Source organism: Hylobates moloch, unplaced genomic scaffold, assembly GCF_009828535.3.
Source record: "Hylobates moloch isolate HMO894 unplaced genomic scaffold, HMol_V3 SCAFFOLD_19, whole genome shotgun sequence".
Lineage (NCBI taxonomy): Eukaryota > Metazoa > Chordata > Mammalia > Primates > Hylobatidae > Hylobates > Hylobates moloch.
In genome coordinates this window covers 10628090-10652751 of record NW_026652294.1, presented here as the reverse complement: position 1 = coordinate 10652751, position 24662 = coordinate 10628090, and the positions used below count along the sequence as shown (strand labels likewise).

The 24662-nt window shown below is 44.2% G+C and overlaps 1 protein-coding gene across 2 annotated transcripts in view; it reads right to left on the bottom strand.

Annotated features, from left to right (window-relative positions):
* Positions 1-24662, bottom strand: part of ZNRF3 (zinc and ring finger 3) — a 176873-nt gene that overhangs the window by 120589 nt on the left and 31622 nt on the right. Inside the window, exon 1 of one of the 2 annotated variants that reach the window (XM_058430995.1) lies at positions 15500-15688. The exons of the other annotated variant lie outside the window; for it this stretch is intronic. The gene's annotated coding sequence lies outside the window, so the exon portion shown is untranslated. Of the gene's footprint in view, positions 1-15499; positions 15689-24662 lie in introns of those variants that run through there. 2 annotated transcript variants of the gene reach the window in all.

Genomic DNA, 24662 nt, shown 5'->3' with positions numbered 1-24662 from the left:
ATTAAGTTAATTCATAATGAGGACTACTCATATATCAAGATATAATTCATTAAAAATCTTTTTGAATAAAATGTTCAATGGCCCTTCTATGTTAAAACTCAAGTTTGGGTGTCAAAGACTAATGTCTAAAAAACCAGTGGGGGAAACATGGCTGCAGAGGTGAAAAAAACTCTTCAAAAACCGTAACATGTAAGCTCCACCTGACTTGGGGTGTAGGATGTGAGCCCTTTCTACAGCATCTGGTTCTACAACTAATATTTAATGTGCTTCCATTAAACTGCAGGGGACACAAGAATGAAAGGCGGCCAGGCGCGGTGGCTCACACTTGTAATCCCAGCACTTTGGGAGGCCGAGGCAGGCAGATCACGAGGTCAGGAGATCAAGACCACGGTGAAACCCCGTCTCTACTAAAAATACAAAAAATTAGCTGGGCGTGGTGGCGGGCGCCTGCAGTCCCAGCTACTCCGAGAGGCTGAGGCAGGTGAACGGCATGAACCCGGGAGGCGGAGCTTGCAGTGAGCCGAGATTGCACCACTGCACTCCAGCCTGGGCGACAGAGCGAGACTCCGTCTCAAAAAAAAAAAAAAAAAAAAAAAATGAAAGGCACAGATTCTGCCCTCCAAGAAACTGTAGTTGCAGAGGAGAGACGGCACAAACAGGATAACATGTAAATGGGAGTGAGGCCCATTAAGAGAATGCTCTGAGGATGCAAAGACTGAGGGCACAAGGGATTCAGGGAGGGCTTCAGGATTTGGTCTTACAGATAAAAGACTGGGGGATTTGGTTCTTTCCTTGTTTCTATCTGGAACTTTCCAAGGACTTTTAAAGGCAGGTTTCAACTCAGCAACTGATGTGGCAGAGATTATACATTTATGCTAAATATACTAAACACATTATATGTACATATTTACTAAGCACAACAATAGCTAGTTCTTATATGTATTTATTTAATCTTAACCCTATGAAGTATATTTTGAGGGGTTTTTTTTGTTTTTTTTTTTTGAGATAGAGCCTCACTCTGTTGCCCAGGCTGGAGTGGAGTGGCACAATCTTGGCTCACTGCTACCTCTGCCTCCCAGGTTCAAGAGATTATCCTGCCTCAGCCTCCCAAGTAGCTGAGATTACAGGCACATACCACTATCCCAGCTAATTTTGGTATTTTTAGTATAGACGGAGTTTTGCCATGTTGGCCAGGCTGGTCTCAGACTCCTGGCCTCAAGCAATCTGCTAGCCTTGGCCTCCCAAAGTGCTGGGATTACAGGCATGAGCCAGCGTGCCTGGCCTATTTTGAGATATTCATAACAAAAACTCAGAGAGGTTAAATGCCTTATCTAGAATCACACAGCTAAACAGTAATATTCAGAATTAGAACTCGGGTCTGATTGCCAAATCTGATGCTCTACTTCCATCTGTTCTGCCATGGTTCCAAGCACATGCCTTACTTCTAGTGGATTTTTTAAGGTATCCGAAACCCATCTTATATCTTACAACTTACAAACTCTAATGTAATACTTATCATATAATAATTTGTTTTATATATACATCTCCCCTCAGCTATAAGACTGTGAGTTCCCTAAGCATATCCTTCACCTTCATATTCTGGCACTAGGTGTGGCACACAGGAAGACTCCATAAACTAAGCAATGTGCACCCTAAGCTGAACAGCTCATGTCACCCAACATACCAGAGACAGCCTGCTTCAGCTAGAAAGTCGTCAAAAGTTTTTGCTCGCTTAACCTCCCTGACCCTCAGTTTCCTCATCTGTTAACAGGGATAATGATACCTATGTCGTAAGACTGTTTTGATAACTGGGTTAGATAATACATGCTAAGTGCTTGGCAGTGCCTAGAATACGCTAAGTACTCCACAAAGGAGGGCAAATAATCTCTAACCTCCAATTTAAGATAAAAGGGAGGTGTGCCAGACCTCACCTTTAATCTGCTAGATTAAAATAGATAAGATATATTTTAAAAGGGTGTAAAACAATGTGTTGTCCATTAAAAATAAAAGAAAAAAAAAATTTCAAACATATTAAAGAAAAATCATGTCTGGCCGGCTCACCGTTAACCACACTTTGGGAGGCCGAGGCGGTTACATGTGTATATAAATATATAAAAAATACTCCGAAATATATAGGAAGTGGGATGGTAGGAGTGAAGAGGCTGTCATTACGTATTTCTGATATTTGAATCCTATGAAAATACGTTTATGTATTTTCAATAAAAGCAGTAACAACGTGGAGTTTAGTTAATAGTAATGTATCAATGTTGGCTCCTTTGTTCTGACAAATGTTCCATAATAGTGTAAGATATTAACAGTAAGAGAAACTGGGTGCTGGGTATACAGGAGCCCTCCGTTCTATCTTTGCAACTTTTCCACAAATCTAAAACTATTCCAAAAGAAAGAAGGTTGTTTTTTTAAAAAGCAACGCTATGTACAGCACAAAACTATCATTGTTTTTAAAAACATGTCCATATATGTATGAATATATTCATTATACCCTAAAATGTTAACAGTGGTTCTCTCCTGAGTGGTAAGACTGAAGATAATGTTCATTTCCTTGTACCTTCTAGATCAGTGGTTCTCAAAGGGTGGTTGCCAAGTCAGCTACAGTAGCTGCAGCATCTGGGAATTTGTTAGAAATGCGAATTCTCAGGCCCCACCCCAAAGCTACTGATCAGACACTCTAGAGGTGGGGCCAGATGATTCTGATAGATGCAAGTTTGAGAACACGGTTCTAGATCACAGAAACTGGTTTTGTAACAAGTGCCACTTTTATAGTCACAATAATAGAACAATGAAACTTGAAAAAGGGGTCAGTATGTTGATGGATGAACAGCATTTTAAGAGCCGACACATGCCCAAACACAGTACGTGCACCAGGAGGCAGGCGCAGTCTAGTTCAAGCTCACACTGACCTGTTTTGTCCAGTCCCCAGCACCAGCTACCACTAAAGCCTGTTTCCATAGGGGCCTCTGGGATCCCTACAGTGATAAATCTCAGACAAACAAGTCTGGCATGAGTTTTTTTTCTTTTCTTTTGTTAAAAAAAAAAAAAATATATATATATATATATATATATTTATATATATAGTAAGAGAGAAGTAGGTTGGCAGCAGATTACCGTCTTCATCTTCAAATGCATGGCCTCCAGTCTCAATTTTATAGTAACAGCACCAGCCAGGGCATGACAACTAAGAGTTTAAAAGATAGAGACTCATCTGCACAATTTAAAAAGAATCCTAAACCTGTATGCAGTAGCAGCTCAGATCAATGAGGTGTCATGTTAAGTCACAAGCCCTGGCTTTGGGATGGCCGCTCAATGCCCTTCTTTGATCCTGTTCCATGGTCCAGGTAGATTTATAATCCCCAGCTGGCTTCTTCCCCTCCTACTACATTCTGAGACTCTTTGGACAGTGCAGGACTCCAGCTACTATAGAAGACACCTAGAATTTTTATTTCAGCTCTACTCTCAGAAGCAGTCGAAGAACTGTTTTTGTCTATTAGCAAAACTATGAAAGCCATGGTAAAGAAAAGCACAGAAATCCAACCTTAAAAAAAAGAATCACTTTAGAGCCACTTAATTTATTTCTACTCTGTGGATGAAAAAACCAAGGTAGGCTGGAGTACAGCGAATATAAACTGATCAGAAGTAACCCACCCACCACCAAGTAGCTACTCAGGGCACTTCCTGGGCCCAGGAAGCAGGGGCCACAATCCCAGGTGCTCCCAGGAGCCTGCTGCTCTGCCAAGGCATCCAGCAGAGTGGACCTCAGGATCCCAGGAGAGGTACCGGGGCACTAGGAGCTGCAAGGAGTCAGGGTTGCCTGCTGATGTACTCCTGGGCAGGGGACACAACCTTGTCAAGGCAGGAGACCACACAGGGTGGAATGCTGGGTGGGCATGATGGCCACGACACCTAGGCTGAATAGGTAGAGATGAGAGATGGACCAAGCTGGAAAAGTGGCCAGGGCTCTGGCTCTGGGGCATGGCTGAGTCAGGTCAGAACTCTCAGCCAGAGAGGATTAGGAGAATAAAACTGGAGTGCAGAGAGGAGACCATTTTCCCTGATCAGGGACCTATGGCTGAAAGAGCTTTGCAAGATGTTGGGAGCACCGTAAGTGGAGATTCACAATAAAAGCCCCACGGTGAAACAAAACTATGGCGGTTGGGAGGGAGTGACCAACTGACTCAGAGAAACCTGTGCCAAGGAGAACATGGAGAGCTTAGTTTCCTAAATTACCTTGACTATGTTCACTCTGTACCCCGAACTCCTCTCACATCACAGAGGGCACCAGAAGAGCCTGCCAGAGGGGGTCAATACGCCCTGGTGGTGATGGATGGGAAGTACAGGCAACACTTCTTGAAGCAAATGCATCATCTACTCACCTCTCCCCATCCTCTGGGTTAGTGGGATGGTTGGGAATTTGGGTGGGGGAGCCATTTTGAAGACCCTAAGAGAATACCTTGCTGCTGGGGAAAGTGATCCTACATCAGATTTAAGAAAACGGATTCTATCATAAAGCACAGTGAGAGAATTGTAAAGAATCATTTTCTGCAGCCAATAAAGGGTGGAACTGAATAAATCTAAGAGGAGATGGGAGGAGGCAGCAGGCTGATCCGAGGTGGCTGGCCAGATCTGTGTCAGGGATGTTGGTGTGGGCACCCTACCCACACATTACTTCAACAGAGACAGGCCAGCCTCCAAGTGCACAAAGACAGCAGTCTTGACCCCAAGGAGTGGGGCCTAGTGAGGATATTTCAGGCAAAGAACCCGGAATGAGAGAAATCAACTAAGGACATGGGCAGAGCACCCAGAAAGCAAAGCCACAGAACAACAGGGCTAAGGGCAGAGAGGAATGACTGGAAACCTGACAACGAGTAGACTTCACCACACGGGTGCCAGGGTGGGCTGCCCCCATAAGGCCGGAGTGGATCATGTGACTGGGGCACTCACAGTGGGACCTCTAAGGGCAAAGGGCAGGTACACAGGCAACCTTAAAAACCTTCTGCTAAAGGGTCTGTGTGCTTGTGTCTCAGATGGAAAGAATCAAGTTACTTTGAAATTCCATCCTAGACAAGCCCTATTAAGAGAAAAAGAAAGGAAGAATCCAGAACCATAGCACATCCAGAAAGCAAGGCAATGCCTGAAGCTTCCAGAAGAAAAGTGAAACCCAGCAGCTTACACTAAATGCCTGAATTATAAGCCATGATGGGGCTGTGTTATCGTGCATCTAGCATACCCTACATTCAGAGAAGTCCTGGGCCAGCAAGTCAAGTAACAGGTGTGTAGGATAATCCCATTTATGCAAAACCATGTGTGAGTATAGAGAAATGGACAGAAAAAAAAAAACTGGAAACCCAGCTGGTCCCAGCAATATCTACAGGAAGAACAGGATGGGAGGGTTTCCCCTTTTTAATCCATATACTTTTTTTTTTTTTTTTTTTTTGAGATAGAGTCTCGCTCTGTCACCCAGGCTAGAGTGCAGTGGCACGATCTCGGCTCACTGCAGCCTCCATCTCCGAGGTTCAAGCGATTCTTGTGCTTCAGCCTCCGGAGTAGCTCAGACTACAGGCATCTGCCACCACACCTGGCTAATATTTGTATTTTTAGTAGGGACAGGGTTTCACCATGTTGGCCAGGCTGGTCTCGCACTCCTGACCCCCAGTGATCTGCCTGCCTCAGGCTCCCAAAATGCAGGGATTACAGGCATGAGCCACCGTGCCCAACCTAATCGATACACTTTTTCGCTGTTTAGATTTTAATGAGTATGTCTTCTTGCATTACAGAAGTAATTATTTTCTTTCTCACTTCAACATTCAGGGGAAACGGGTAATTCTTTAAGACTTTTTGTGATTGTTGTTTAACAAAATTTAAGTCCAAGAGAGTTGAGTGATGGCTATCAATGAATGGCTTTTGATGCCAAGTCTCAATGCACCTCATCAGCTCTTTTTCCAAAGGGTATTTGAGAGTAAATAAGAGGCAGAGAGAACCGGCCACTCCAAAGCACTCTATACAGAAACAGACTAAAATTTTATGGGGCCCTCTAGGCTGAGAAGCTCTTAGGCACGACAGCTCCAAACAGCTAGGTGGTAAAGAAAGCACTCCAGAGGAGCCACTCAAGAGTCTCCAAGATCTTCCCATTTGGAAGCTGGAAAGTACTTTTGTTCTCAGGGTTTAAGTTTCTGGGTCACCCAGCCTTTTGTTAATAAGCAAATGAACACATCTGCAGTAGAGCAGTACCCCCTTTGTTCCTTCCCCCAAATATGAATGACCTGGAGAGCATTAATACATCAGGTCCTTAAGCAGAAAGCACTCAGCTATGTTTAACTGCACCCCACCATCATTCCATCTCCACCAAGCAACTCTAATGAGTATCCCAAATAAGAAAAGAGGTACCACTCACCATGATACAATGAAATAATCACTGCAGCCCTCTTCCTCAGACCTACATGAGGGGGAGGGGAGGAGGAGGAGACAGAGAGAGAGTGAGCGTGTGTGTGTGTGTGTGTGTGTGTGTGTGTGTGTGTGTGTGTGTGGTGGGGGTGTGATAGGAGTTTACAAAATATTAAGGAGGCAAACTCTCTGTACCCACAAGGCCAGAGTTTCTTTGGGCATAATCAAGAATCTTCCTTTGATGTGGCCTAATGTCTATTCTCATCCTGTTCTAACATCTCCTCGGAGGAAAAACAAAGCTCCACTGCCAGAAAATGTTCCAAGTAATTGTTGATAACAGATAATAGCAGAGGAAGCCCTTTGGTTAATGTTTAAACATGGCAGAGGTAACATTAACTCCTTAATCGGTATCATGAGCACCAGGAGACTCGAACATTAATGCAATGCGGTCATGGCTCATCAGGAAAATGGACTGCTTCATTCAGGCTCACGAATGCTCTTTATAAAAAATCCCAATAACACCTAAAACTGCTTTGAATTACCATATTGCTCAAACTTAAATTGATTCATTTTTAAACAACTATAATGTACAATCCCCCAGTGTTTAAAAGCAGATTCCAATAATTTCCAGAGAAGAAGAAGAAAGAGAAGATGATGGTAGAGTTGGGATATAATTGAGAAGAATGCATTAGTTCATGAGTTTAGATGATATTTTTAAAACCACAAGCTATTAAAATACAGGTTTGCTATGAAAGGGAAGTCTGTATTCTAAAATGTCAGATGATGTACTTTGGAAGATTTGGCCACTATCATAGGTGGAACACACACTTCATCCTAATACAAACCTTGGCAATCTTTGTTTCCATATAATTAGCCGTTTTGCTCTTTCAACAAGGTGGAAGAAGGGAGAGGAAGGGGGCAGGGGGAAGATCAGAGAGAACAGACAGTATCCCTTAGAGAAGACATGTATTAAAGATTTACTGCTGGTATCAAGAAGGCTACAGAGCTCCTGATGAATCTCTTCTCAGCCTTTTAGCTGAGATCAAGTGCAGAGCTCCTGATGAGCAGACAGACATTTGGTGACTTTCTTCTGTGACGGTTCTTAAGGAGAGCCAACCATGGCCAGTAACACCCAAGACAAGGATTCAAGGCAATATGGGTCAGCTCTGCCCAGGCTTTAGGGGTTCCAGTTGCAGAAGCCCACTTTTCTGCCCAGTTTTGCCTCTCAGCCTCGTCAATGCAGGGCAGACTGGCAATGTATCTCAGCATGATGATGAACAGCAGCATGGTGATAGGTCACAAGGACACGCACACAAAGACCCTATGTTGCTAGGTGGCTACTACACTCTCACACTGCCTGAGATTCTGTACATGCCAATAGGGAGCCTGTCATCAGCAAAATGGACATTTTGCACTCACTCCAAAGGCAGCAGGCACCAGGAAAAGTCAGGTTCTCTCCATTCATGCGGATCACTGATCAAAGATCAAAGAGGCAACCAGTTACATTCTTACTCAACAAAGTTAAGATTTTTTTTTTTTTTTAACCTGGGTGACCTTTGAGATACCGGCCTTATTTTACAGGTTGGGAAACCAAGGCCAGGAGATGGAACAGCCTCCCCAGCTAAGATAAGCCATCAGCTCTTCCACCTCCCACTTATCACACAGACCTCTGCTTCAATCCTTTCAACCTTGGTTACCAACAGGCACTCAATGATGACCACAGGTGTGGCTGAACAGGTCCTCTCCATGCTAGAGCAGAGTAAGGTTATCATCTAAGCCTCAGCTACAGGTGCCACACACTACACCTGCCTCTTCCATGGCCTGTCCCAAGCTGGCCCATGCCTAGAGTTCTCAAGCTGTCTACAGTGATGCATCACCGAGCTCAGTGTATCCCCATTATGCCGTCTGCCTTCTCTGTCCATAGGAACCTCACCTGTATTTTGCCATTTGACCGAAGTTTAGCTGAGTAAGACCAAAGTTTAGCTATTACTCACACATTCTCTTTACATGTCTAGCCCAGTGGAACTGGGCAGGAAAAGTCCTCCTGATTCTAGGGTGACAATGTGCTAGGACCTGGTTTGCCTAGTACAATGTTGGCTCCACAGGGCAGGAGTTTTTGTCTTTTCCACTGCAATATTCCCAGTACCTTATATAGTACCTTGCATTGTTGCACAGATGGACAGACGGATGGGTAGGTGGACAGATGGGTGTGTGGACAGATGGAAGGGGTTCCCTAACGAAGTAGTAGCCTCTTTGTTTCCCCTTTTGTCAAGACAGCAATGCCAGTCTAACAGCAGAATTTCTGCTGTACTGAAGAGAGACTTAGGCCAATAATCCCAGGGTTTCCCTCATGAGAACTTCTATACACTTTCAGTCTTCTTCAGGTTACACAAGCACTCCCAAAGTAACATCTTCACCTACTGGGCCAAAACTGGGAGATTCTAGCTTTCTTTGGGTGCCCAGGGAGCAAGGTTACAAAGAGCAATTGGATCTGCTCCATTTTATACAGGTTCAGTTTCTCTAACACAGGAAGTTCCACAAAAAAGGGTCCTTTCAAGGTATGAACATCAGTGCAAGATTTATCTAACCACTCGATGGGACGAGACTAGCAGACGGCTCTAATTTTAGTCAACCTGCTGATGAATCACTGGAAGAACAAAAGAGGCATACTGGCAAAAATAAATATCATTTCTTACTTCCCAGAAGACCCTAAAGTGTTGCACTGAAATGACTACTTCTTTTCCTCCAGGGTGGCACAATCTTCACGATGTCACTCACTTTGTATACATATCAAAGCATGGGTAAAGGACTTGTAATGAGAACCTTGGCTGCCTGTTACACTCTGGTCAAACCCTTGGTATTCTCACCCCCTGCCTGCTCACTGGGTTTATCACTGAGAAGCCAGTAATCTCCACTCAAGCAAAACCTATGACAAAGACCCAGCCATGTGATGTGCCTCCACCTTCAGCATGGCAGGAGCCCAAAGCTGTTTCTGCAAGAGTGGGTATAAATTTGCATTGAGCAAGGCCCTCTCCATTCCTCTTCTGACCTAAATCTCTTACCGTGAGGCTCAAGTGCTCTGTGCTCAAAGAGCAAAGGATAGCCAACACATTCTCAGAAGTGCACATCTCGGGCTCAGCACAACCAGCTCATTAATAACATACCAGTGTGCCATGGAACATTTATAAAGGCATTTCCTGTTATGTGGCCTGTGTGTAACCTGCAGGATAACCTGCTCCGTAGTCAAGACAAGCATTACTATCATTCCCATTTGACAGATAAGCAACCTGAGGCTTGTGCCTACTGACGGGCTTGTCCCAAAACCATGGAGAAAAACAACAGAAGCGGGGCTTGAACCCAGTCTTCCGACTCTCAAATCGGAACCATCCTCTGGGGCCCTTTCCATGAACTTCAGAATATGGCTGGGGCTATTAGCAGACCTGTAACTTTGGCCTGCACGCACTGCAGACTCCTGGCTGGGAAACTACTCTCTAGTACCTCCACACACCACTGCTCCCACCAGCTGAGCTAGATGTGTTTCTAGATCTGTTTATGCAGACTCACCTCCTATAATTATGTAACTGATTTTAATATTAAAACAATGCAAAATATACTATTTTGTTCTATGAAAATAAGTTGAATATACTTTGGAAAGAAAGACTAAATGAAGGCAAATAACTACAAAAAACCCAAAAACGAAAAAAAAGCACCTGAGAGCCAAGTGCAACTTTTGAAGACAAAAAAGCAAAATTCTAGATAGTTCCGATAGCTTTACAAGTGTTTATAAGTATTTGCTCTGCTATGAAAAAAACAAACAAAAAACCCATCAGAAATGCACATTTTCATTTTTTCTTTTTAAATGTTTTTTATTTCTATTTTTTCTCAAACTGAGAGAAATGTTTTAAATGATACATCAAGGTTGAGGTTAATGTAAGGAGTGCATATCTGTGGTCCTATTCACAAAGGCCTGAGCTTGAATCCCTTTTATAAGCTTTAATTAAAACTTAAGATGATTCTTTTTAAATCATTCCCTGCTTCAACTTAACTGACCTTTTTCAATTGCCCAACCACTTACAGGTCCCAACAGTATCAGACAACAAGGCTTCTGCTAAAGTGTGAAAATCGTGAAAACGCACACACTCAGTTGTCATCTGCCAACTGATTTCAATCTCTTGGCCAGTGGACATCGAGACACTTCTGGATTTTCAGATTGGGATGGGGCTTATTATAAAAGAAAATGTCCCTCTGCAAAAATTTATCAGTAACACAGTCAATCTCAATTTAAGTTAGTCCTGAAGAATTTCTAAAACAATAGTTCTCAACTGAGGTCAATTTTACCCCTCCCTGCCCCCAACCAGGGGACATCTGGCAGTGTCTGGAGACATTTCTAGTTGTCATAACTGGGAAGGAGGTTTTGCTACTGGCATCCTGTGGGTAGAGGCCTGGGATGTGGCTCGATATCCTACAATGCACAGGACAGGAGCCACAACAAAAAAATTATCCAGTTCCAAATGGCATCAGTGCCAAGGTGGAGAAACCTCATCTACAATAAGGAAAAAGGAATCCCAAGACCTACAGACACTGTTATATCATCAATAAAGTCAGCTTTTGAACAAACAAAAGCAATAGTTGATTTCTTCCCTCTTGTTTCAAACATTACTCAAAGGCCACTGGCTTCCTGGTATTCTTAATAAAACTCCAAATCTCTCAGCAAGAACTTACAAAGACCACAATTTGTGCTTATGCAGTCAAACAGCACCACAGTCTTGATCAGTGTTCTTTTTTTATCTCATGGATGGTTAGGAAAGCGAACTAAAGAAAATCTGTCCAAAGCTTCATTTTTAAAGAACAGAGAGATGAAAAAGAAATTGATTTGAAACTGTGGTAGTAGAATTGTGAGAGAAATCTTTCCTTGTATTTTGCCTCTTGTTAGCATTATACGACCTGTGCATCTATTCAGTATAAATATTTTAAAAGTTTAAATACCTTATGGGAACCTTGCATGGGTTCTGAATTTTTTAAAGCCATCTATAAAAGGCATTTCTGGAACAATCAGAGAAATTTAAATATGTCAAGTTCTTAGGTGTGATAATGGCACAGCAGTTAGGAGTACATCTTTGGTCTTAGCAGATGTATATATTTTGGAGTACTAAGGTGTGAAATGCCATGATGTTGGCAACTCTCAAATAGTCTGGCCTAAAAACGTGGTTTTAAAAAGTGAGTAAAAACGTGGGTAAAAAAAATCAAAACTAAGTGTATGTAAGAGAGAACACAAATCGAGCAACTGTTAACATTTTGCCACACACAACTAACTATTCATTCAACTTTTCTATGGGCTTAAAAACTTTAAAAATAAAATTTAAAAAAGATTGGGCAAAAATTAAATACAGACCAAAAGAGAAGGTTAGGAGACACTAATCAACTTGCAATTATTCACTGGCTCTAAACTGTACAAAAAATGGTCTCCAAACAAAATCAAACTGGAGACGGTGGTCTTGGCTTCACTATTTAAAGCCTGTGCAGCTGCCTTCTATAGCTACAGCAAAATACAACAGGCACAACACCGGCACAAAAGGCACAGTCAGCAGATCCACTACCCAGGTAGCTCAAGTCACAGCTCTTGGCATCCTGGAAGCCATAGGAGCCCAGTGCAAAGTCAGATCATGCTTCTAAAGATGCACACTCATGCATGCACACATGCAGACACACACACACACAGTAAAAGAGAAATCTATCTGAGCTCCCCTAGCAGGGAAGCCACAGGCTGGAATTAAAATATGCTGCCATGTGATAAAGAGCTTATCTATTCTGTGAATCTAGTCTAAGAATCAGGTTAGCCTGTAGACCTGTCCAGCTCCTGTTCACAACGGCGAAGATGATGAATGCTGCTTCTACTCTAAAAGACTTTACACACACATACAAACACACACACAATCATATATTAATTTGTTTAGGAAGGGATACAAAGCAAAGCAAAAGAAAATAATTCATATAAAGCCAGTCTAAGTGCAACAAGTTGTAGCTCATCTTAACTTTGCAAAACATGCTCATTTAATATATAAGTCAAAATTTTCTGGGCTTCCCGGATCCTTTGAGCAGGTTGTTTTTTTTGTTTTGTTTTGTTTTTGTTTTTTTTTTAGTAGAGATGGGGTTTCATTGTGTTAGCCAGGAGGATGGTCTCGATCTCCTGACCTTGTGATCCACCTGCCTCGGCCTCCCAAAGTGCTGGGATTACAGGCGTGAGCAACCACGCCCGGTGCTTTGAGCAGGTTTACAAGAAAAACTAAAGCCTTTCTATGAACGCGTTAACATTTCAGATAAGCTGACTTTGCCAAGTCCAATGGAATGCCCCTACTCAGCCAAAACTCAAGTTTACATTGATAATCTCAAGAAAAGTAACTTGTTTTATTCACTTTTTTTTTTTTTTGAGATGAAGTCTCACTCTGTTGCAGTGAAATGATCTCAGCTCACTGCAACCTCTGCCTCCCAGGTTCAAGTGATTCTCCCACCTCAGCCTCTCGAGTAGCTGGGACTACAGGCATGTGCCACCACACCCAGCTAATTTTTGTATTTTTAGTAGAGACAGGGTTTCACCATGTTGACCAGGCTGGTCTCAAACTCCTGACCTCAAGTGATCCTCCCACCTCAGCCTCCCAAAGTATTGGAATTACAGGTGTGAGCTACTGCGCCCAGCCACTTGTTTTATTCACCTTTTCTTTTTTTTTTTTTTGAGATGGAGTTTCGCTCATTGCCCAAGCTGGAGTGCAGTGGTGCAATCTTGGCTCACTGCAACCTCCGCCTCCCAGGTTCAAGCGATTCTCCTGCCTCAGCCTCCCAAGTAGCTGGGACTACAGGCATGCCCATGCCCAGCTAATTTTTGTATTTTTAATAGAGATGGGGTTTCACTGGCCAGGCTAGTCTCGAACTCCTGACCTCAGGCGATCCACCCACTTTGGCCTCCGAAAGTGCTGGGATTACAGGTGTGAGCCACCATGCCTGGCCTATTTTATTGACTTTAAAAAACAAAATTAAAAAAAAAAAAAAAAAAAGCCAGGCACAGTGACGTGCCTATAATCCCAGCTACTGGGGAGACTAATGAGGTGGCAGGATCACTTGACCCCAGGAGTTCGAGGTCTGCCTAGGTAACACAGAGAGACCCCCCCCCCCCGATCTCTTTAAAAAAATCAGTCAATCAAAGAAACAAAATACTGTTTAGACTAGAGATTTTTTTTCAAATCAATTTAAAACCCACCAGAAGTTCCACCCAGCTGGCTCGCTCCATGCTCTGCAGTAGCACCCCCACCCCATTGCACAAAAAACTACAGTCTCTGAACAGAATGTGCACATGCTCACTGTAGCCACAAGGCCTGACCACTAGAAGGCAAAGAGAGGGACAAGACGAAGGAAGGGCAGTAGGCTTTAGGAAATGTGAGAGGGCAAGTCATTCAAACACAACAGGGTCTCCATAGCAAACTCCATGCCCCAGGTGGTCCTCCAGGCACTACAACTTCCTGGGTTCTCCCTTGAGTGTCTGAATAAAGAAGCAAGATCCCTAGGGCTATTCCCAGTGATGGGGTAGGGGTGGGGGGGGGGGGGGGGGGGGAGGCAGTAGATAGGGCGATAAGGGGAGACCTGGATCTAAAAGTGATAGGAACCAAATTAAAAAGGGAACCTTACATACTCTGTCACATCCATTAAAACATCTCAGTCCCCATGTGCTTGGTTTTTAAATATCAAAAACCCATCACCAGGTAGGAGAATCACCTGAGTTCAGGAAATTGAGGCTGTAGTGATTCATGATTGCTCCACTGAACTCCAGCCTGGGCAAACCTTGTCTCAAAAAAACCCCAAAAACCTGTCACATGCACAGATGGATAAAAATGTGAGAAAGCAAGTACAGTGAAATGTTTACCAGTGGAATATAGATAGTGGGTATATGGGTGTTGACTGCAAAACTCTCACTTTTCCTGCATGTCTGAAATTCACAATATTGGGGGATGCTTTTGTAGAAGATGGGGGAAACCTGGTTTGTAGTTTAAAAGGGAAGGAAAAAACCTTCCAGTCTTGCCTTCCAGTAACTTACAGACAATTCTGTAAGTGCATGGGTAGAGGTATCATGGGGTGAGAGAAGGGGACACCTCATTGAGGATAAACAGTTAAGAATGACACCAGCTTTTTAGCTGGAGTAACAAAGGAACCCAACAGAAACAGGTTTGTGGAGGGAAGAGAAATCTGGTTTTACACATGCTGGGTTTGGTTGGGACATCTGTAAGATGCTGAAGTGGACTTTAGTTACTGTGACTTAAGTTGAGTAGTGCCTCACACCCCACTGACCCTGAATTCTGATGTAGGGAAGATCTTGGGAAGGAACTCAGCATCCAACAAGCTGATTCGGTTTGGCAGCCTTCTTCATCTATCTGTCAGCAAGATTTACTAAGCAAGAAAACAGAATATGACCACGATTTCACTCATGGAGGTATGTATGGTACAGGGTTTCACTGATTTGTGTACGGATCCAACTACTAAAGGCAGGGATACCACCTTAACTGGGAAAACCCAGAAAAATCAGCCACATGTCTATGATTTTTATAGAGACTGGGAGAATATTCAGGCTAGGGGTGGTGGTGATCCTGGCACTCAGCCATATTCTTGGAGACCCCTCTCTCCTTCCAATAGGATGGGATCTGACTACCAGCCTTGGGCAAGCCTCTCACATACTCTAGTGAAAGGACAGATGAGCTTCCTTTCCAGACCCAAGGAAAGACTGACCAAAGGCAGCCCTCTTGCCTACTTTTTAAAAATTATTATTTATTATTATTATTTTTTAGAGACAAGGTCTTGCTCTGTTGCCCAGGCTGGGGTACAGTGATGCAATCATAGTTCACTGTAGTCTCGAACTTGTGGGCTCAAGCGATCCCCCCACCTCAGCCTCCCAAGTAGCTAGGACTACAGGCACATACCACCACACCCAGCTAAATTTTTTTAAGAGACAGGGTCTCACTATGTTGCCCCAGCTGGTTTGAACTCCTGAGCTCAAGCAATCCTCTCAACCTCCCAAAGCACTGAGATGACAGGCGTGAGCCACCATGCCCCGGCTGCTTACCTACTTTTTGATCTGAATTCCTAGCTGGCTCACCAGGTGTGTTCCAAAGCTTGACAACCCCACTAGAGGAAAGCACTTTCAGTATTTCAGGAAAGTCACTTGAGAACAAGCCTGACTATACTAAAAAAGGGAGAAAAAATTACTTTTAACAGAAACAGTTTGTCTTTTATGGAAGATCTACAAGCCCACCTGAAAATTCTAGTCACTTGCAGCATTCCTGCCCTACCATGGACCCACCAGGCCAGAGTGGAGCCCTCCAGATGCTGCGTGCCCTCTGCAACACATGCTTCACCTCGCTAAACAAACAAGGGGTGTCTTTGTTTAAATTTAAAAAAAGAACCTATCTCACAGGCTACGATTACATCAGCAGAGAGCTCTCATTCTGGGCATCAATCCGGGCTGCTCCACCGGCTTTGAAGCACCCCGGTGCGCGGCGCCTTTGATCTTGTGGTTCCCGCCCGGGGCAAAGCCGATACCATCACAGCGCCCACGAGGGATCCGAGATCATCATGATTGCCCGGCCAGCGCAAAGCCATGGCCTCACCCGCTCGGTCCCCCACCCCACTTGGGCTCCACCCCAGACCCAGCCTCTAGACTTGGCTGCCAGTGCATGAGCAGTCAAACACATACACCATCTCTCAGGGAGTGTGGGGCTGCCCCTTGGGAGGGGACATCACTAGCTTAACATTTGTGGGAATAGCCTTGAGATCATGTTTCCTAAAAGAAGCTTTTATAGATATTTTAGAAATATTTACGGGCAGAGAAATGATATGGCTGGCTTTGCTTCAAAATAACACGAAGGTGGCATGGGGGTATAAGTGAAACAAGCGGGGCCAGGTGTTGACAACTATTTTGGGTGATGGTGAGTATATGGAGGGACAGTGTGTACATAACATGTTCTATCTATTGGAGTCTACATGTAACATTTTCTATAATAAAAGCTTAAAAAAAAAGGAACTTCTGACCCTTTGCTATTTTTAAAGTTTATTCCTTGCTTACTTTTAAGAAAGAAAAAAAGCCGTTTGAGACTGGCAGGTGTGACGGTAGATCACATCTGACTTTCCTAATGTGTCCCCAGGACACTCACTGGAGCTTCCAGAGGGGTGCAGCCCACAGACACAGCTTCTCCAGTACAATCCCTACATGGGGAGGGGCATTAGCGGCACCTCTATCAGGGGATCTTCAGCAGTTTTGGGATGTAGAGTCCATCTCTCCAGAAAAATACTCATGAACACACCAGACCAGGAGGAAATACAAGAACCCACTATCAAAAATCCACTACTTACAGAAATCAGATTAGAAATGGTCCCTGGAGTAAGCGCCCCAGGTTGCTTCATTTTATCAACTCCTTTCCTTTAAGAGCTACAGGCACTTGATGAGCCACTGAACTCCCAACACCAACATATGGGGCCATCACGGGGCACAGCACATCCCTGGGCTAGGTCACAAGGCCAATTTTTCTCCTTACTGGATGTACAGCCTTGGATAAGTCACCTAACTTCTCCAAGCCGGTTTCCACATTTTAAAAAGGGAGCACTATTCATGCTGGCCCTGTGTCTTTACACCTCTTCTGCTACACGTTTAACTCAGGAGTAAGAAAAGAAAAAAATGCTAAGAAGGAAAAGGGTATATGGGGGCACAAGCATGATTCCACCCACAGCTGTGGCAGAACATGCCACATATAGATTGGGCACAAAAGAGTTAACTGGGAAACAGACATGGGCCAGGACTGCTAGGTGTGTTCAAGGCCAGAATTTCATACACCCAAGGCCAGAACACAGAGGAAGGGACTGGGAGGGGATGGAGAAGGGAAAACAAATCTTTCCCGTACAGGTGGATCTACCTGTGGGAGGTCAAACCTAAAATTCCAGCAGAAGCCATCAACCTAACAAACTACAGAAAGGGTCAAGAAAACAAAATATATTATCATAATAGCTAAAAAAGATTAGAAGTATGTTTAAGAACACAATTGTAACAGTGCGAATAGGGATCCAAGAAATTACTTAGAGAAAAAGTTATACGAACAACAAAGTAAAAAAGTAAACAGGCATCTAGGGTGCTAAATAGCAACAATAGCAAATTTTAAATAACATGCATTTATTTACTTTCATCTTGAAGGGGTCTAGGTCAAAATTTTCACTACTACAGACTGTTTGCCAGCAAAATTACACAAATTAAAAAAAAATTACAACAAACTAAAATTCCCTGATTCATTCAAGTAACCCAATTTAAAGTACAGGTTAAACATCCTTAACTGAAAAACGCAAAATCCAAAAGGCTTCCAAATCTGAAGCTTTCTGAGCACCAACATGACACCACAAGTGGAAATTCCACACATAAGTACTTAACAGGAACTTTGTTTCATGCACAAAATTATTAAAAATACTGTATAAAATTACCTTCAGGCTATGTGAATAAGGTGTATATGAAACAAATGAATTTCATGTTTAGACTTGGGTCTCACCCCCAAGACATCTCATTATGTATATGAAAATATTCCAAAATCCAAAACACTTCTGGTCCCAAGCATTTAGGATAAGAGATACTCAACCTATATATTAATCCTAACGTAGCACAGATCCTATTAAACATCTCTCTAGTTACTCATTTTATTCCTTTTTGGGGAAACTAATTTCTTCCATTCCTATTAACAGGTAGAAAGATGATAGCATTTCAGTCCCAGATCTTTCCACAGCATCCAACCTAGGCCCTGTGGAATGCTGTGGGGGAATATGAAACAGTTCAGAGGGGAATACGAAGCAGTTCAGAAGGCATGCTGTTGACCTCAGTGAGCTTACCATCTAGTTATGGAGACAGATACATCTACAAGTTAAACAACGCAAAATAATATTAAGTATCAAATGAGTTGCCAGACCAGATTGTTTCAGGTTCAGAGGCAGCAGAGGCAAATGGGTGCTGCATTAGTCCAACAGAGCTTCCTGGAGGCGGCAGCCTTGAAAGATGGGCAGAATGTGGGCAAAGATGCAAATAAAGGCCAAAGCTCATTCGGAGGAGCCCTTTGACTAGAGGCAAGGGGCTCTGTGGTTGGATGCCAAACTGCAAAGACAGACTGGGCACAAAATGTCAAGGGTTTTAGAATATTAGGGGAAGGCGGGGTTAGACTCCATCCTATAAGCAGTAAAAAGCTCTGAAAGGTTTGTGAAGGGGAGCACATCTGGCAGCCGAGTAGCAGAAGGGGAGAGGAGGTGTGGAGCCCTAAGTGAAACAGACTATTAGGGGTGGGGGGGGCTTCCCACTTAAAAGAGAAATGACTGCCCCGCAATGAACTGGAGGGAACCATGTGCTCATGCTACCAGTTGTGGTTTGGTGGGGGTTTTTTAACAATGGGGCAAAGATCAAAAGAAACTGTTTGCAAATGACAGCCCTCCTACTCCTCTGACTGGTCATTTCTATTCCTTTCATCTTCCCTCCTGTTTGAAATTCAGGTGAAAAGAAGAAGCATGTGGCCAGTGGGCTGGGAACCTGCCAGCCTGGCCCCGGGTCTAGCCCCATGTGTGACTGGGGGCAAATCACTCAAACTTTCCCAGGCCTTGGTTTCCCCCATGAGCTAAGGAGGGTCAAGCACAGGATCTCAAGCCCCTTGAAGTAAGTGCCAAGTCTGGTTCTAGGCTGGGGAAAGACCAAAGCCTGCAGCTAAGGATTCCAAGGGGTACAGGCTACCCGTCAATCCCTGACACCAAGACCTTCAACCGTAACAAAGCTGCAGTTACAGAGCAGCCATCTTCCCAATCCTTTCTAATGAGGGAAAAAGCATAGCTGTTGTAAAGGCAACACAGAGAATGAGAAATAAGAAGTTTCTTTTCAGTAACCACAAGGCAAAACGCACTCATGTGTATTGAAATATCAATAAGAGTCCACTGGCAGATGCGATGGCTCACGCCTGTAATCCCAGTACTCTGGGAGGCCGAGGCGGGTGGATCACTTGAGGTCAGGAGTTCCAGACAAGCCTGGCCAACATGGTGAAACCCCGTTTCTACTAAAAATACAAAAATTAGCTGGGTGTGGTGGTGGGCACGTGTAATCCTAGCTACTCATGAGGCTGAGGCACGAGAATCATTTGAACCCGGGAGGCAGAGGTTGCAGTGAGCCAAGATTGCCCCACTGCACTACAGCCTGGGCAACAGAGCAAGACTCTGTCTCAAAACAAAAAAATAAATAAAATAGGCTGGGTGCGGTGGCTCACACCTGTAATCCCAACACTCTGGGAGGCGGAGGTGGGTGGATCCCCCGAGGTCAGGAGTTCGAGATCAGCCTGGCCAACATGGTGAAACCCCATTTCTACCAAAAAAAAAAAAATAGCTGGGCATAGTGGCGGATGCCTGTAATCCCAGCTACTCGGGAGGCTGAGGCATGAGAATCGCTTGAATCCAGGGTAGGGGCAGAGGTTGCAGTGAGCCAAAATTGCGCCATTGCACTCCAGCCTGGGCAACAAGAGCAAAACTCTATCTCAATAAAATAAAAGTCCACTGATGAATATAACATGAGTCAAAACAGCCAGAATGAACAGAGTTCAATGTTCCACCTCTTTCCTTAAAAACAGCTTCTGATCAGGTTTGGGGCACAGAATTAAATTTCACCCCCTCATCGCTTATTGTAACTTATATCTATTAAGAGTAAAGGGGGCCAAGTGCGGTGGCTCATGCCTGTAAGCCCAGCGCTTTGGGAGGCTGAGGCAAGTCAATCGCCTGAGGTTAGGAGTTCGAGACCAGCTTGGCCAACATGGTGAAACCCCACCTCTACTAAAAATACAAAAATTAACCGGGCATGGTGGCACGCGCCTGTAATCCCAGCTACTAGGGAGGCTGAGGTGCAGTGAGCCAAGATCGCACCACTGCACTCCAGCCTGGGTGACAGAGTAAGACTCCGTCTCAAAAAAAAAAAAAAAAAAAAAAGTAAAGAGGCTAAAAGCCTAACCGGGTCTGTATTTCCATACCTGTATCAGTAGGTAAGAGGACCTTGAATAAGTCATCTCACTTTTTCTAGCCTCCCTTTCCTCATCTATTCAATGAGGACAAGAGCAGCCACCAGCATAGGGCTGTTATGAGGAATAAATGAGATAATTAATGTTGGGTGCTTAACCCAATACCTGGCGAAAGCCAACAATAAATGTTAGCTCTATGGTATTATTTTAGATCTGTCCAAGGGACACTCCTTGTCTAAGGAAGATAGGAAGTAGTGTAATAAGATTTAAGAAATCCATATGAAGGCATTTTCCAGGAAAGAAGGGACTGCAAACTCCAGTTCAGAAAGAACTTGTGTGGCCCCCTCTGTGGGGAGAAACAGGTTGGCATTCTTCTCTAGAAAATAACAGCTGCCTCTCCTCCCATCTCACCCCAACCCCTCCTTGGCTGCAAATACTCAAGGATTAAGAAGACATTCAAGCTTTGTTCCGTCTCATTTCTGCTCCGGCATTCTTCTCTTTGGCCTCTTTATCCTAAATGCCATTTCTGCTCAACTGCAGGCTTTACATTAGAGAAGTGTCTTGCACTTTCTCAAGGTGCCCCCAATCCGATATTTCCACCAGCCCAACTTTTGGATGGGAAACCCAAGGTTAAGAGAAGTCAGCACCGCTGACTTCATGCCCAGCGTTCTTTTAGGCTGCTGTGCTTTGACCTGAATCAGAGATGGGATCAGTGGCAGCTTTCCTACCCCAGTAGGGAGCAAAAACAGGGCTAGCTGCTTTAGGACCAAGTGGAAACATTGTAGCTTCCCACATACCCCAGGATACCACCCTGACTCAGACCCGCCCTAGGGAAAAGTGTCTTCAAAGGGATTCCAGCCACCAGGCAAGCTTGGTGGCTGCATTCTAACCATCTCTCTTGAAAAGAAATACTCCTTTTGAGGAGACTTTACACACACACACACACACACACACGCACACATGCACACATGCAGATACACATACACACACGTGTGCATACACACGCACGACCCACACATGCACATGCCAGCTGCAACTAGGCTCCAAGCTGTAACTATGTGAGGAGAACCACTCAGCTCTATAGGTTATGAGGAAGGCTGTGGGGCTCAGTCACCCAGCAAACTCCCTGGAAGAGAAGTGCATTCAAGCCCCACTCCAGGTTTTATTCTTCACCAGGTTTTACCCTTCACCGCTTCTCCTAACACTTCAAAGGAAGTATTTTTGTACAGCCCAGGGAGGAGTGTAAACTGGCCAGCTGCTTCCAAAGCAGAGAAGTTAACCCTAAAAGGGCCGCTGGGCTGGCAGAGCAGGGGGAAGGCAAACAAGGTCGTGGGGAGTTGGGCATTTGAGTCCCCACACTTCGCCAGGCCTGCCCTTTCAGCCCACACCAAGGGCACGGCTCTTAAACCACTACAGAAAGGCAGGACTTCAGTTCCTCTAAGCACGCAAACAGCTAGTTATAAATACCCTCCCAGGCTAGAGGTTCAAAGGATCCAGCAGTTAGCACTTCAATGGAAACTCCAGCTAACAGAACAGGCCTCTCGAGCACTGCTCACTGTTCAGTCCAGGCAAAGAAATGAAGAACCCAAAAGCTACCACCACCAAACCTGTCCCCAAAAGCCCAACTTGGCTTGGTGGCCAGGGGACAGCACGCCCTCTGCAGTGTTCTAACGACTGAGCCTGTTCTAAATGGTACCCTGGGGAGGGGGCCTCCCCTCACTGTGTACTGTGAATGGCAAGCCAGGAGATCCTTTCCAAGGGGCAGCTGAAGGAATATAAAGACCCTAGGTCCTTTTGGCCTTCTTAAAGGCTTTTTTTCTTTTTAAAGAGAGGGAGTCTCACTATTGCCCAGGCTGGATTCAAACTCCTGGGCTCAAGGGATCCTCCTGCGTCAGCCTTACAAGTAGCTGGGACTATAGGCATCCAGCTATAAGAGCTTTCATATACTCTTCAAATTCTTCATCCTACAGAGAGTATATCTTACCCAAATTTAGATTCAACATTCTTCAGTTACCTTGTTGAAATGAGGGGATCCTTCCTAGTAAGATTAAGTGGACATCGCACAGGACACTCCCCAGCTCACCAGTGATGCAGCAAACTTCTGTGCACAGATGGCTGACAACACAGCCACCTGAGGGGTTGGCAGTTAGATCAGAATGGGCTTCTCTCAAGAGTACACATACCTAGGTGTCTTGTGTGTGTGTGTGTGTGTGTGTGTGTGTGTGTGTGTGTGTTTTATCCCCAACCACTCCATCGCAAAGGACATGGACTCTACTGGAACCCCAAGACATCCTGGCAGGCCTTAGTTTCCTGTAGGAGTGCCAGGTGAGGACCTGGGAGCATTCAGGTGGGGCTGAGCTCCTGCCACCTGGCCAATGCTTCTAGGCAATCACAAAGCGGCAGGCAGATGAGTGTTCACCCCATCCACTGGCAAGGGCATCCTATAATTTACTGACACTGAAAAGTATGCTATAAATAGTTGGTATTTTTAATGTTGTCAGGCCTCCAGAATAGAGGGGGCCTAACAGCTGTGTGGGGCCAGGGCTCCAGGCATCTAAAGGCTACGATTTGGAAATGCTGGGTGGTATAGTCAAAGCATCTTCAAAGAAAGGAACTCCAAGAGCGTCACACTCCATCTAAAGAGACTACGGTAAGGAGAGAAAGCCTGTCAAAACTATCAATCAGGACTTACAGACCACAATTTAGCAGAAGAGTGAACAGCACTGAGGGTCTCTTTGTGGGGAGCTCCACAATTCAAAAGCAAAAGGGACAGCGGCCAGAATAACCCCTAAACCCCAAGCTGCCGATTCTACCAAAGACACGACAGGATGCTCCTGATTAAATACGCACAAGATGATTAAGAGGATGCCTTTAGTCATTCAACAAATTTTTTTTTAACCTTCATTCTGCTAAGTGCTGAAAATGCAAAGAACAAAACATATGAGCTTTTTTGACACAATTTTTGGTGCAGAAGGGCAATAAAAAGTAAACAATTTCCAAAAGTGAAGAGGATACCTAATAATTTTAAATCTAACTACACTACAGGTTGGCATGAGACTACGAACCTAAAATGAGTTATACTCCAGTAACTGAGTTATTTCTACCCTCTCCAGACAGCAATTACATTTAAAAAATAAAAATCTCAGCCAGGCATGGTGGCTTATGCCTATAACCCCAGCACTTAGGGAGGCTGAGTCTGATCCCTTGAGTCTAAGAGTTCAAGACCAACCTGGGCAACCTAGTGAGACCTCGCCTCTACAAAAAAAATAAACAAAATTAGCCGGGCACAGTGGCACCTGCTTGTAGTCCTAGCTACTCGGGAGGCTAAGGTGGAAGAATTGCTTGAGCCCAGAAGGTGGAGGCTGCAGTGAGCTGTGATCACACCACTGTACTCTGGCCTGGGCAACAGAGCAAGACCTCATCTCAAAAAAAATAAATGTAATTTAAATTTAAAAAATAAAAATCTCTATATTCATTTATTCTTTTGAAATAACCCTCCCAACTAGGTTTCCTAAAACTAAAAAAGTATGAAGGAAGGGAGGAAGGGTGGTGAATAAACTTAGACCTTGAGCACTTACTAACTCTAATGTAAATGCTTAAGTCAAAAGAAGACATAGAGTTAGCACTGGATGCATGGGGTGGGGCATGGGGGCGGTGCCCATGCATGTGTGTCAGTGGTGAGACCTATTCAGGCAAAATTAAAGACAAATATCTTAAAGCTGTTACTGAAACTTTACAGTCTGATTTGTAGCCTTTTAATCTTTTTCAGAAATCATCAAAATTGTTTGCTTGGGCAGACATTAGAATGAATTCTATCTATAATATCACGAGTAGTCCAAAGTATTCCACTTTGTCCTTCCAAAACTAAGGCAAGTCCAGAAGATTCCAAGATGGTGAGGGACTTCAAAACCATCTCATATGAAGAATAGAAAGAACTGGGGGTTCTCAGCAAGGAAAAGACAAGTGACAAGAAAATCACCTTCAGAAATCTGGAGGGTCATCATGTCTTAATGGCTCTGTGTTATGGGCAGAGTTCTGTCTCTCAAAAATTGGTATGTTAAGGTCCTAACCCCCAGCACCTCAAAATGTGACTACCTAGAGACAGGGTCTATAAAGAGGTGACCAAGTTAAAGCAGGTCATATAGGTGGGCCCTAATACAATATGACTGGTGTCCTTATAAGAAGAGAAAATTTGGACACAGACAGTTACAGATGGAAGGC